At 45.4% G+C, this 13,447-nt stretch overlaps 1 long non-coding RNA gene across 3 annotated transcripts; it reads left to right on the forward strand.

Annotated features, from left to right (window-relative positions):
- Positions 1 to 2,016: 2,016 nt before the first annotated feature.
- LOC113220430 lies at positions 2,017 to 5,290 on the forward strand. Of its 3 annotated transcripts, XR_003307311.1 has the most exons (3): positions 2,017 to 2,204; positions 2,404 to 2,482; positions 5,251 to 5,290. It is a non-coding gene; the product is annotated as an uncharacterized LOC113220430 (long non-coding RNA). The 3 variants fall into 3 exon arrangements; XR_003307310.1 differs by lacking the exon at positions 5,251 to 5,290 and having other exon boundaries at positions 2,362 to 2,929; XR_003307309.1 differs by lacking the exon at positions 5,251 to 5,290 and having other exon boundaries at positions 2,404 to 2,929.
- The last annotated feature ends 8,157 nt before the right edge of the window (positions 5,291 to 13,447 follow it).

Consider the following 13,447-nt stretch of genomic DNA (forward strand, 5'->3'; position numbering starts at 1 on the left):
CAGTGAGTGAAATGGCTCCACTGCACTCCAGCCTGGGCCATACAGTGAGACTTCCTCTCAAAACAAAAACAGAAACAATGTACCGGGTCTACCTCCGGCTCTGGAATTTTCCTGGAAGGTCTTCTCTTCTGGGCATCATTTTTCTCACTTTTGAGGATCGTAAACCACATAATTTCCAAGAATTTTTGCCCTACACCTTTAATTCTTTCAAGCAAATATAGCAGAGAAAAATTCTCTTCCCCGCAATGGTGTAAGGAAGTCTCTCACAGAAGGGGACACTTGGGTATGGAGAAGACACTGGGTGTGTGTGTGTGTGTGTGTATATATATATATGTTCTTTTTGTTTTTTTTTTTTTGGAGTCGGAGTTTTGCTCTGTTGACCAGGCTGGAGCGCAGTGGCAGGATCTCCCCTCACTGCAAGCTCCCCCTCCTGGGTTCACTCCATTCTCCTACCTCAGCCTTTCTAGCAGCTGGGACTATAGGCGCCTACCACCATGCCCGACTAATTTTTTGTATTTTTAGTAGAAACAGGATTTCACTGTGCTAGCCAGGATGGTCTCCATCTCCTGACTTCGTGATCTGCCCGCCTCGGCCTTCCAGAGTGCTGGGGATTACAGGTGTGAGCCACTGTGCCTGGCCGACAGAGGATATATTTTTGAGCTCTACATTTCAGAGTTCGTCTCTCTAGCCCTGGCCTGGGTCCCAAACAGGGAACTTAATTCACTCTATCACTGAAGTATACTCTTGCTTTGATGCGATTGCTATGTTGTCCTAGAGATTTGCTGTAGCTGCCAGGAGCGTTTCATAGTTAAGAACTGATGCAACCTCTCTTTTGTCAGTTTATGAGTCTATAAACCATCTTGTTTCCTTTCTTATTATCTCCCTGGAACTGGAAGGTCAGAGATGAAGTTTTCTTAGATTCTAAGTCTCAGTCTTTGGTATCTACCTTTGTCTGTCTCCCATGTCACCTGCTGGTTTTTTTTTTCCCACCTGTTTTTCATTTTAATGTTTTTATTGGATAGGTGTCTATTATTGCAGGCTACCTCAAAACATTTTTGGATGTTGATAGGATATAAGTATGAATAATATGTAAAAGATAACTTATTCTAGTTCTTTTGAGCAGAGGATTTGGTTTCGATATGTGGCCCTATTAAAGCTTTTGTTAAGTCCAAGTACTTTCTGAACTTCAGTTCCCTCACCTGTAAAATGGAGTCATTTGTTAGTAATACCTGTTCTGCCTAACTCAGGAGATTGTTTTGAGGATGAAATGAAATCATGAGTGTAATGGAATTTTGTAAATTTTAAATGAAATATTGTATTACCTAAGATTTTTTTTTAAATGCCGTGTTAAGAATGGAATGAATCTGGGTTTTCCTTTGAAATCTCAAATGTTTAATGTACAGAGAAGTTTTAATGGGTCTGTTGGGGAGCTTCATTAGGATTGTTTTCTATCTGTAATTGGCCGGTATTGTTTTATATTTTAGCATTTTGGGGGACCATCAAAATTTGTGTTTCAGTTATCATTAATATTTTACAAAGTTATTGAATGTGCATGATTTAGTCTTTAACAATCTCTTCAATTATTTACATTCCCATGTAAAAAATGAAGTAATGAGCGTCCATGTAAATAACATTCCCATGCTTTAATGGAGCATAATTTCTTGACATTGCAGTTTCTAAGTGCCCTGTCTTGAGGTTGGGAAAGCTAAAGGACAGTTAAAGGGCAGTCAGAGGTCAAGGTCAGCAAAGCATCACCTTTGACATTTGAAATCCAGCAGCAGGTATCACAGTGAACCCCATTCCAGCATCCAGGAAGTTTCTCTGCCCTGCCTCTCCTCCAGCCACCTCAGAATCTGTATCTGCGGTGTTGGTCCTGCTTTCCTGTCTCTCCTCTGCCTTTTCTTTCTCTTCACCAACTTCTACCGAGTGCCTCTGATGTCCCAGACAGTGGCAGTGGGAGTACAAAGGCTAATAAACCCGGCCCTGGTCCTCAGAGAACTTAAATTTTCAGTGCAGATATTAAGTTCTACTGTCATATATAGTGTTGACAAACATTGATACAGATTTCCTGTGAAGTGCAGAAGCACCGTCGTAGAAGCAGAGAAGCAGAGATGCAGAGGCAGCGCTGGTGACTCACACATGGAGAGCTGGAGTTCTTGGTCTAGTGGGATAAACTGACCTGGATATCATTTCAGTGCAGCGGAGTGAGTGCTGGGATGGACTCCCTCAGGACATCTGGGGCTGGGTTTGTCTGGTGTTTAGTCTCCTGCCTGGTCCTTAGAGTTTATCAGTAAGATGAGCATTGGGAGGTTTCTAAGTGAAAAGAAAGGCAATCACTTACCTGAAACCTAAAATTTGTAGGTGTTCTGGGCCATTTGTAATTCACTGAATCTGCTTTGTCAGAGCAAGTCTATCATCTCTTTTGGATGGAGTGTGGCCAGCCCTGCCTTGTGATGTAAGGAAATCAGGAAACGCTTGTCAGGTGACAACACCGTGCCACACACTCTTCTAGGGGTTTCCACGTAAATCACTGTATTCATTTCTGTTGCTGCTTTACCACATTTCCACGTATTTCATGGCTTAAAAGAATTGAAATTGTATCATCTCACAGTTCTGTGGGGCAGAAGTCTGACGTGGGTGTCACTGGGCAAAAATCACCATGTGGTCTGGGCTGCATTCCTCATTGGAGAATTGTTTCCAAGTGCTTTTGTCCAAATATAGTTCCTTGTGGTTGCAGGACTGAGGTGTCTGTTCCCTTGCTGGCCATCTGTTGGGGGCTGCCCTCAGTTCCTGAGGCCTCCATCTAGTCTTTGCACGTGGTCCCATCAGCTCAGGACTAGCTGGGCCAGGGACCTGGTCAGGCTCTCCAGTTCCCCTGTGTGCATTTCTCTTCTTCCACTCGGAGAAAGTTCTATGCCCTATTTTAAAATACTTTTTGAGATGGAGTCTCGCACTGTTGGCCAGGCTGGAGTGCAGTGGCGTGATCTCAGCTCGCTGCAACCTCTACCTCCCGGGTTCAAGTGATTCTCCTGCTTCAGCCTCCTGAGTGGCTGAGACTACAGGTGCCCGCCATAATGCCCAACTAATTTTTGTATTTTTAGTAGAGATGGGGTTTCACCATTTTAACCAGGGCGGTCTCCATCTCTTGATCTTGTGATCCGCCTGCCTTAGCCTCTCAAATTGTGGAGATTACAGGCGTGAGCCACCTCGCCTAGACAGTTCTATGCTTTTAGAGGCTCATGGGATTAGGTTGGACCTACCTGGATAGCCCAGCCTACTTCTCCTAAGGCCTGTGGCAAAGCCCTTTTGCTGCGTGACATAGTCACAGGTCTCGGGGGTTGGCATCCCCCACCACAGTTACTGATCCACTTACTACAGTAGCCTGGGAGGTGCTTTTCATTGCCTCTGGTTAACAGGTACCTTTTTTTTTTTTTTTTTTTTTTTTTTGCAAATTGGCAGGAACATGAAGACCTTTCTTTTTTTTTGTTTTTTGTTTTTTTGTTGTTGTTGTTGTTTTTTTTTTTTTTGAGATGGAGTCTCATTCTATTGCCCGGGCTGGAGTGCAGTGGTGCGATCTTGGCTCACCACAACTTCCACCTCCCGGGTTCAAGCAGTTCTCCTGCCTCAGCCTCCTGAGTAGCTAGGACCACAGGCACGTGCCCCCAAGCCCGGCTAATTTTTGTATTTTTAGTACAGACGGGGTTTCAGTATGTTTACCAGACTGGTCACAAACTCCTGACCTCGTGATCCACCCACCTTGGCCTCCCAAAGTGATAGGATTACAGGCATGAGCCACCGCACCCAGCCATGAAGATCCTTCTTAAATGAAAAACCCGTTCCTCTGACTTGATGTGAGGCTGTTGGTGAGACTGATAGCAGTGGAGACAGGTCCGTCAGAAATGGAGCTAAACTTTGTGTTTTGGAGTATTTTGATGGCCTGCCCTGATTATGCCCATAATCAAAACCACCTGATTAAGTAAGTTTTGCTAAGAAGTCATTAGAGTAATTCCTCTAATGGAAGAAACACCCATATGGGAAATTTGGGACCTTGCCTTTTCAAGTTTTACACAAAGGACTCTCCATGGGTGAAAAGTACATGATTCCAGGTCCATTTCTAGAATGGAAACAGCTGCATCAACCCAACAGCGATTCACATTCCTGAGTTTGAGAGAATCCGGTTGTTTCAAGGCTGAAGCCAAAAGCCCAATAATGTTTGTACCTTTTTTCATAGTTAGGAATAAGGTGCATCCTGTGGTCAAGAAAATAACTGATGGTGGTCACCAAGTAGTTTAAAAGCAAGCAGGACCTCATTTTATCATGTGGGTGTTTTTGATTTTTTAAATGAAGTTTTTATTTTCCTGTGCAATAAATGACAAGCTCTGACTTGAAATACATTTCCTTTAATAAACCAGAATCTAGGGCCGGGCACGGTCGCTCACACCTGTAATACCAGACTTTGGGAGGCCGAGGAGGGCAGATCATGAGGTCAGGATATGGAGACCAACCTGGCTATAGTGAAACCCTGACTCTACTAAAAATACAAAAAATCAGCCGGGCATGGTGGCAGGCGCCTATAGTCCCAGCTACTCGGGAGGCCGAGACAGGAGAATGGTGTGAACCTGGGAGGCAGAGCTTTCAGTGAGCTGAGATCCCGCCACTGCACTCCAGCCCGGACGACAAAGCAAGACGCTGTCTCAAAAAAAAAAAAGAAAAAAGAAAAAATAGAGAAATCAGAATCCATAATCCTAAGGTTCTTAACCCAGCTCTCAGAAATTTATGACGTCCCCAAAATCCTGTGCAACAATTTTGTGTATATGCATCCATGTGTTTATCGGGAGGTGATTTATAGCTCTCCATACATTTTCAAAGTGGTTGGATTCCAAAAAATGTTGGAATATGCCACTTGGGCCTGGTGTGGTGGCTCACACCTGTAATCCCAGCACTTAGGGAGGCTGAGGCAATAGGATCCACTGAGGTCAGGAGTTAAAGACCAGCAACATAGCCAGACCTCCAACTGTACCAAAAAAAAAAAAAAATGATGGACGTGGTGGTGCACACCTGTGGTTCTATCTGCTCTGGAGGTTGATCACCTGATCCCAAGAATTTGAGGCTGTAGTAAGTTACAATTGCACCACAACACTCCAGCCTGGGCAACAGAGGAAGACCCTCTCTCAAATAAAAACAAAAAACCATATCACTTAGTATCAGATTTTGTTTAAAAATTAAATACTCTTTTTTTTTTTTTTTTAGATGGAGTCTCGCTCTGTCACCCAGGCTGGAGTGCAGTGGCGTGGTCTCAGCTCACTGCAAGCTCTGCCTCCTGGGTTCACACCATTCTCCTGCCTCAGCCTCCTAAGTAGCTGGGACTACAGGTGCCCGCCACCACGCCTGGCTAATATTTTGTATTTTTAGTAGAGATGGGGTGTCATCGTGTTAGCCAGGATGGTCTTGATCTCCTGACCTCGTGATCTGCCCATCTTCGCTTCCCAAAGTGCTGGGATTACAGGTAAATACTCATTTTTAGCAAAGTTATACAGGCATACAGCTCTACGAGTCAGAAATTAACAAGACTTAGGAGAACACCCAGCAATCCCCTACCTTACGCTTCTCTACTCTGATCCCTGCTCCTGGGAGGTTACTGTGTTTATGTTTTAGCTGGTTCTTGTAGATTGTTTGAAGACAGGGAGATGGCCTACTGTGGAAGACAAGGATTCAGGTTGCTTACCCTCCCCGCTCTTCCTGTTGCCCACGTTTTTCTCCCCCATCCTCTCAGTATAATTATTGTTATAGTGAGACCAGGCATGGTGGCTCGTGACTTATCTCAGATTTTTGGGGGGCTGAGGCGGGCAGATCACTTGAAGCCAGGAGTTGAAGGCCAGCCTGGCTAACACAGTGAAACCTGTCTCTACTAAAAAATGCCAAAATTAGTGAGTTGTAGTGTCGCACACCTGTAGTCCCAGCTACTCAGGAGGGTGAGGCACAGGAATTGCTTGAACCTGGGAGGTGGAGGTTGCAGTGAGCTGAGATCGCACCATGAGCTGAGATCGCACCACTGCACTCCAAACTGGGCAACAGAGGTAGACTCTGTCTCAAAAAAAATTATCATGATAGTGGGATACATAGTACAATAGTGTATCTATTTAGTATTCTTCCTGGTTTTTGGCCCGGAGCTTCTAAACCATTGTAACTTCCTGAGCGATAGGAACATCATTGGTTGTAATATTTGGTCTTAGGTTTCAATACCTGACACAAGAGCTTCTAAGACTTTTGGAATCTCTGGGGTGATAGGAGTGTCTTTTGTATGATAATGAGATGACAGGTGGCTTCGGGCCCCTGGACAGGTTCACGATCAGGGCCGGTTGCCAGAAAGATGAGTCATGATTAAAGAGTTGGATGTATCAGCCTCACCCCTACCTCTGGGAGGGGAGACGAGACAGGCTGGAGATTGAGCTAGTCACGGGTGGCCAATGACTTAATCATGTCTGTTTAAAACTCCATAAATCCCTCTAAATATTGGGTTTGGAGAGCTTCTGGTTTGGTGAACTCGTGCTGGGGAGGTGGCACTTCCAGGGATGGCATGGGAGCCCCGACCTCTCTGCCCCATGGTGTGCTCTGTGCGTCTCTTGCATTTGGCTGTTCCTGTGTTCTCTTCTTTGTAATAAACCGGTAGGAGTAAGTAAGTGCCAAGCACTTTGCGTCTGTCACCTCAGGTGTTGTGGGCAGTTGACCGGTTGAAGAATGCATTGCTGTTATGTGAGGAACATTGGCCTTTGAAAAAGCAGAACTAGTTCCATGTTCCTGCCTGGTAACTGTAACTATCATCTAGTTTGTAAAGGGGAATGCAGTTCACTGAAAACTTCTTATGACAGTAGGGAAAGGATTGGGGTGTCTGCATTGGTTTGTGCCATATAGGTCATATGAAAGAGCATTTAGGCTGGAGGGAGACTTTTCATCTCTCTAACTTTACTTTCACAGGACAATTCCATCGTGATTTGAAGATTTTTGAGTCAAAACTACATTGTTCTGCTGTGTGTTTTGGGGCAAATTTATACATACAATTTGCTTCAATATTTCAGATAATACAAGAATATATGTGTGGGGTAAAAATCTGAAATTTGCATTCCCCCTTCTCTAGAAGTAACCATTGTGACTAGTTAAGTCTGTATTCCAGCTATTTTGTATATTATAAATACACTGTGAATGTATGAGTGTATATATACATGTATGTTTTATTTTTAGAGATGGAATATTGCTGTGCTGCCCATGCTAGTCTCAAACTCCTGGGCTCAAGTGACCCTCTCGCCTCAGCCTCCCAAAGTTTTGGAATTACAGGTGTGAGCCACCACGCCTGGCCTGCATGAGTGTATTTAGTAATTGCTAAGTTACTCTGTTCAATACGTGTCTGTTAAACTCCCCCATGTGCCAAGCATTGTTCTAAATACCTTTTACGCACTAATTCACTTAATTTTTAGAGCAGCTCTATTATTGTGGCCCTTTTACAGTGAGGAAACTGAACCACAGAGAGGCTGGGGACGTCGTCTAACATCACACAGCCAGTGGTGTTGGAATTGAGGTTTGAACCCAGACAGCTGGCTTCAGATCTCTTGGCTGTTATCATAGATGGCACACCCAAACCTTAGGGCCGCCTGCCAAGCCTTGCCTGAGGTCTGCCTGAGCTCTGTGAGAGCCATGTATGTGAGGTTTCTTTCCTTTTTAAGGGCACAAGTCTTGGAATTTTCCCAGACCCTGGTGGGACCTCTCGAGGACCAAAAACAGGGATTCTTCAAGCCTGCCCCAAGGCCAGATCTCTGATTTAGCTACTTGGAAGGTAGACGTGGAAGACAGTAATTTTGCCAGAACAAAAAGTCAGTATTGCTGGGCTGACTCGGCCAGATGCGGTGGCTCATGCCTGTAATCCCAGCACTTTGGGAGGCCAAGGCAGGTGGATCACCTGAGGTCGGGAGTTCGAGAGCAGCCTGGCCAACAAGTTGAAACTGTCTCTACTAAAAATATAAAAATTAGCTTGGCATGGTGTTGGGTGCCTGTAATCTCAGGTACTGGGGAGGCTGAGGCAGGAGAATTGTTTGAACCCAGGAGGCAGAGGTGGGAGTGAGCTAAGATTGCACCACTGAACTCCCACTTAGGTGGCAGAGTGAGTCTCTGTCTCAAAAAAAAAAAAAAGAGGGAAGGGGAATAGCTGGGCTGACTCATCCTAGGGAAGAGGCCCTATAGCAGCCGTAGGACCTTGGGCACTTGGGTGGAAAAGAAGGAAGGAAAAGCTTCACCCATGGCGGTGACCTGGACTGCAGAAACCACACTAAACAGTCCACGTCCTGGAGCCTGGCCACCCCATTTGCTTCTCTTCTCCTTGGGTAGAGGGTGTGGGGAGCTTTCTACCCTGAAGGCTGAGCAGCGCAGCTTCTAACCAGGGTAGGCATTTGTCTGTCCCTGGGAAGACAGACAGCATTCTCATAACCAGCCCAAATACTCCTGAACAGCTTTTTGTAGGGTGGGGCGGGGCGGGGCAGAGGGTCATTTTGACTCATAGGTACCTTTTCCACTTTCACTGCTGATAACCGTGTTACAGATTAAAGTTTTGTTTTTGATACTGAAGAGGGCTTAACAGAGTGAGCTATTATAGCACATCTAAGTCTGCTAAAATAGAACCACGGGGTAGTGTACAAAATCTCTTCTAAATTATGGATCATACATGGTGAACGTTAGAAGTGATGTGTACCTAAGTTGAAAAATCAAAACGTGTCTTGTATTTGGGTGACCCCGGCAAGTCTGGATCCCACTGTACCTTGTGTGAACACAGGATGCTGAGGTGTAGGGATCAACAGGCTTTTTCTGGATGTCTTGCGCTTCTCCTTTGTGGTAAAGTGGGGCGGCAGTAGGAGCGCACAGCTGTTGGGCCTCTAATATTTGTCAGCTGTTTTTCATGTGGGATTCCATTTAATGCAATCTTGGAGGTAAAATTATTTTATTGAAGATGAAGATAGAGGCTTAGAAAAGTTAAGAAAATTGTTCAAGGTCATGTCATTTGTTGTTGTTGCTGGTTTTTTTTTTTTTTTTTTTTCGAGACAGAGTTTTGCTCTTTTTGCCCAGGCTGCAGTGCAATGGCGCGATCTCTGCTCACCACAACCTCTGCTTCCCAGGTTCAAGTGATTCTCCTGCCTCAGCCTCACAAGTAGCTTGGATGACAGGCATGTGCCACCACACCAGGCTGATTTTGTATTTTTAGTAGGGACGGGGTTTTTCCATGTTGGTTAGGCTGGTCTTGAACTCCCAACCTTGGGTGATCCACCCAAGTCGGCCTCCCCAAGTGCTGGGATTAGAGGTGTGAGCCACCAAGCCTGGCCAAGGCCATGTGATTTCTTAAGTGGAAAGCAAAAGTACTTGATGAACTCAGAAGTTTGGCTTCAAGGCCCTTGATCTTTCCATAACACTGGTTCCTTCCCTGGTTGGTCGGAGTGACTGAAGAATTCAAGGAAGCTGTGTTTTGTGGAGAGAAGACCTGAGGGGTGTATGGTCTTTCCAGGCTTGGAATCTGCCATGCTGGGCTTCTGAATTGTATAGCTTGGCCATATAGAGAGAAGCCCGTCATTTAAGATTTATTCTTTGGGGGACATAAAGGAAGGCTGCCCACATGAGACAGGCAGAGGCGACTTTCTCAGAGCTGCTGTGGCAAGGGAGTCGGCACCGTCACTTGCGTGTGGCAGAGACTGACATGCAAGTGAGTGGCGGATGAGGAGTGGGGAAGCTTCAGGATGGAAAAGAACGGCTCCCAGTGGAGGCTGTTGTGGGGGCTGGAGGCGGCTGTGCAGAAGTGGGGTGTCCTATGTGATTGGTTAGGGGTGCATTTGGCTTTCTCTGAATGATCCTAACTGAAAATAGGGACCAAAATTAGGGTGGCGGTCAGTTTTGAGTCAAGTCCTGGCCACGTGGGACAGAGTTGTGGTTTAGTGTCTGGGTTGTGGAGAGAGAGCAGTCTGGCTTCCTGTCTGATGTGCTAGCCTGGCTGGCCTCCTGGCTGTTTACTGTAGATAGGGGTTTGGTTTCCTGGGTGGGCAGCTACAGGTTGTGGTCTGAGTTCTGTCTTTATACATATGATCAGGCATGGTCTGTGTGTATATTCAGTCCCTCATTTTTCTTGTCAGTAAAAATATCAAATGACAAATTGGATACATTGGGAACTTTTTAGATGTCTGTGTCCCCTGGAGGAAGTTTTCACGTTCACATTTAATCAGAATGAATATAAACAATTGGGCCATTTATCTTGAAGATTTAAAATAGGAAATCTTCAACAATACTACCTCAGCACCATTGCCTCTCTGTCCATCTTTAGGGAATGTGTTTTTATCCACCGCCAGCTCATCGTCTGCCAGTTTGTGGTTGATCCACTTCTCTATACCTCTTGTCTTGTGTGCATCTCATTGTTTGCTAATGTTAGCTTTCCCCTTCGTCAGTGTAGTTTATTTGTGTAGCCTCTCTTGGTAGGAAGTTATTCGTGGAATTTGTGAATGGAAGGGACCTTGGAGGTCTGCCAGGTCAGCCCAGTGACTTTCAAGATAAATGGAAATACAGGGAACTGTTCCAGCATCTTTGGTGGCCAAACCAGGAATAGAAAGCAGTGTTCTTTGTGTCACAATGTCATTGGAAGACAACTCAATGTGGGCCTAAAATGCAGAGTAAGTAATTTTCATTTATCTCTGCTTTTGACTCTTGTTATCAGACATTTTAAATTGACTTTAATGTGTTAGCAGAAATATGAAAAGTCCTGACTTGTTTACATAGAAGGTACTTTGTCGCCTACTCATTTGGTTGCTTTTTCAACAGGATTGAAAAGACATTGTTATAAACTGAATGTTTATGTCTCCCCCAGATTCTTGTACTGGAGCCCTAACTGCCAGTGTGATGGTAGTGGGGGATAGGACATTTGGGAGGTGATTAGGGTTAGATGAGGCCATGAGCATGGGCCCTGGTCTGACAGGATTAGTGCCCTTAGAAGAAGAGAAACCAGGCCGGGTGTGGTGGCTCACACCTGCAATCCCAGCACTTTGGGAGGCCGAGTGGGCAGATCATGAGGTCAGGAGATTGAGACCATCCTGAAACCCTGTTTCTACTAAAAATACAAAAATTAGTTGCGTGTGGTGGCACGTGCCTGTAATCCCAGCTATTCGGGAGGCTGAGGCAGGAGAGTTGCTTGAACCAGGGAGTCGCAGGTTGCAGTGAGCTGAAATTGTGCCACTGCACTACAGACTGGTGACAGAGTGAGACTCCGTCTCAAAAAAAAGAAAAAAGAGAGAGAAAGCAGACAGCTCCCACTGCCCTGGTGTGAGGACACAAGAGAAAGGTGGCTGTCTGCAAGCCAGGAAGAGGCCCCTGTCCCGGAACTGAGCTGGCCGACACCTTGATCTTGGACTTCCAGCCTCCAGAGCTCTGAGAAATTAACTAATGTTTAAACCACACAGCCTATGGTGTTTATTATGGTATTTGCCTATGGTATTATGGCCATCTGATTTGACTGATACAGAGATGGTTCCAGAATACTGTAGCCTGTGTTTAAGTTGGTGATGCCATGAAAATAAATGTGGTAGTTCATTCCTTTATATAAAGATAGCACTGTGAACCCAGGGCCTTTGCTCACATCTTAGTTGAGTCTTATCTTCTTATAATAGCTTCCTAATTTCTCTTTTCCCCGTCTTATTTATATTATATATCTGGATTAAATCATACATGGTATGATTTTATACTTTATACAAACTTTTAGTGATTTTATTTGATTTTTGAGACATGTCCTTGCTCTGTTGCTCAGGCTGGAATGCAGGCGTGCCATCACAGCTCACTGTAACCCTAAATTCCTGGGCTCAAGTGATCCTCCCACCTCAGCCTCCTGAGTGGCTGGGACTACAGGTGTGCTATCCTGCCTAGCTAATTTTTAAAATTTTGTGAGGACAGAGTCTTGCTGTGTTGTCCAGGGTGATTTCAAACTCCTGACCTCAAGCAGTCCTCTCGTCTCAGCCTCTCAAAGCACTGGATTACAGGCATGAGCCACCACACCCAGCCCAGTGATTTTTCTTTGTTAAGATCAAGGACGGGTTCCCTGGCTTGGCATTCAAGGCTCATGATCCGGGTGTGACATGCAAGTTTGGGTTTCAGTGTTTCCATTCCCGCCATCAGCCTTGCACTCCAGCTTGTTGCCTAAGCCCTCTTCTGAAGCCCAGCCTGAGAGCTGCACTTAGAATTTATACCTTCTCATCTCTTCATCGTCCTTGCCTATGTTCTTATCTCCATCTGGGACATCATCTCCACACTTCTGCCTCTTTAAATCTTCTCTATCCTTCAAGACTTGAAATACTCACTTCCTTTACATGATCCCCGCTCTGACATCCAAACTAGAGTTAATCTTTTTCCTTTGAACTCTGATAGTGCTTAATGTGTTTCATCCTTTAATTATGCAACAGTCCTGTGTGTTATGATAATATCATATCTCCAGTTTAGTCCTGGCTAATGTTGAGGAAGTTGAGCTCAAAGTAGCTAAGGGAATTTCCCAAAGTCACATTGGAAGTAGCAGAGTAGAACCAAACACAGACTGTCTCTGAATCAGGCAGGTTGTCTGATTCCAAAATGGGCTCTTAATTTTTGGAGGTCAAAAAGCTGAACAGACACAGACATTTCTTTTTTTTTTTTTTTTTTTGAGGTAGGGTTTCGCTCTGCTGCCTAGGCTGGTCTAGGCTCAAGCTGTCCTCCTGCCTCAGCGTTCTGAGTGCTGGACTTACAGGTTTGTGTCACCACACCCAACCGAACAGACATTTCTTGAAAGAAGACATACAAATAGCCAAAAAATATGTGAAAAAAATGCCCAGTATCACTGATAATCAGAGAAATGCAAATCCAAACCACAGTGAGGTATCATCTCAGCTGTTAGGATGAGTATGATCAAAAAGACAAACAGTAACAAGTGCTGGCGAGGATATGGAGAACAGGGAGCTGTGACACACTGTAGGGGTGGACACTAGAGCAGCTGGCTGGCCGCGGGCCGCACGCTCACATCCCAGCACTTTGGGAGGCCGAGGCGGGCAGATCACCTGAGGTCAGGAGTTTGAAACCAGCCTGGCCAACGTGGTGAAACCCTGTCTTTACTAAAAACACAAAAATGAGCTGGGAGTGGTGGATCACACCTGCAGTCCCAGCACTGTTGGGCGGCTGAGGTGGGTGGGTCACTTGAGGCCAGGAGTTCAAGACCAGCCTGGCCAACGTGGTGAAACCCCATCTCTACTAAAACATACAAAAATTTGCCCAGTGCAGAGGCAGGCACCCGTTATCCCAGCTACTCGGGAGGCCGAGGCATGAGAACCACTGGAACCCGGGAGGCGGATGCTACAGTGAGCAAGCCAAGATTACACCACTGTACTCCAGCCTGGGCAACAGTGAGACTATGTCT

This window comes from Piliocolobus tephrosceles, unplaced genomic scaffold (genome assembly GCF_002776525.5).
Source record: "Piliocolobus tephrosceles isolate RC106 unplaced genomic scaffold, ASM277652v3 unscaffolded_1165, whole genome shotgun sequence".
NCBI lineage: Eukaryota > Metazoa > Chordata > Mammalia > Primates > Cercopithecidae > Piliocolobus > Piliocolobus tephrosceles.